The sequence below is a fragment of the Amphimedon queenslandica genome, unplaced genomic scaffold (assembly GCF_000090795.2).
Source record: "Amphimedon queenslandica unplaced genomic scaffold, v1.1 AMPQUscaffold_13279, whole genome shotgun sequence".
Taxonomy (NCBI): domain Eukaryota; kingdom Metazoa; phylum Porifera; class Demospongiae; order Haplosclerida; family Niphatidae; genus Amphimedon; species Amphimedon queenslandica.
Genome location: NW_003546485.1, coordinates 7,211 through 8,652, shown reverse-complemented (window position 1 = coordinate 8,652; position 1,442 = coordinate 7,211).

The following is a 1,442-nucleotide window of genomic DNA, read 5'->3' as shown; positions in this document are numbered from 1 at the left end:
CAAGCGATACTCTTGCTATCTTTAAAGTGAGCTGTAAATTAGCAGGAGCATTTTTGAGAATAGGCCCAAATTCATATTTGTGCTAAATTATTCACACTTTTTCTTCTTTTATATTTTTCTATCTCCCTCCTAATCTTTTAAGCAAGGAAAGTGCTCGAATTTGCTTTTTCACCACTCTTCTAGGCTTTGGTCAAGGACCCCAAAGGTAATTTTAAATAAAGCAGGTCAGAGAACAAAATGGAACACAAAGTTCAGCTGCAGACAGAGACTGGGTTTCTGTTTGATGCCAATTAAATTTATGCGCACGTGATCAGCATGTATTATAATTAACCTAACCACAGAATCCTAACTGAATGTAATTTATTTCAATAAGAAAATAGAATGAATAAGTAATAAAACATTAAAAATGGAAAAGTAGTAGGATAAAATTGGAAAAAGTAAGAATGCTTCGAACAGGTGTGGTAAAAAATCCTACGCCAATGCAAATAGAATATTACCCAAAAGTATTTTAATTACTCACACAAGCTACTACATACATAAAGTTATGTAAACCACATTAATTTCATGAAGCTGCATGATAAATGTTCCCTAGCATAGCAGCTATTGAGGAAAAACAACAACACTGAAAATTGTCAGTGTCAGTTTTCAAATGTTAGTCATGTGGTATATTGCATAGCTTTACTTGTCTCGCGTAGCCAGACCCATCCCCATTTTTGACATTTGGACAGTGGGGGAAGGGTCTTGTGGACTGACTTATATGAACTTGTTCCAGGAAGTTAAGTGAGAATTGGGAAGCCATGATAGCTATTGCGTCACTATGGAAGTCGTTGAATAATTTACTTTAATTTGTATGGGCGTGGTCTATTGTATACGTGTTGCAGCATGGTTGTAGCATGGCTATGGCTGTCAGAAATATTAAAGAATGTTTCCTTTGCTCAAAAGACGTTAGTAGGGGTACTTGGAAGACCAAAAGGAGGAAAATGACAGGTAATGCAGCAAAGTTGGTGGTTCAAATAATATATGCTCTTGCCACTTGTTCATTTGGTCTGACTGTGTCTAGTATAGTGGTAAACAAAGAATATGCTTTTTTGTGCCATAAGTGTAGAAATATAGCTGATAATCTTGCTGTGTTCATGGAAAAGGTTAGATGAGCAGAGAGTGGTCTGGTTGAGAACCGGTTTGGGCAAATTTTTGCAAGTGGGAGGAAGAGAAATAGGGATGAACCAGGTGTGGTCCCCTTGGACACACCAACAAAATGCAAGAGAGTAATTGATACACAGAGGAGACTACAGTTCAAGATGGAGATGTCAGTACATGGGGAGGAAATAATGCAGGATTATGTGGAACAAAGTGAGGCTGAGAGAAATGAAGTGGAGACAGTGCATGAGGTTCATTATCAAGAACAGAGAAACTATGATGAAGATGAGGAAAGACAAGAAGAG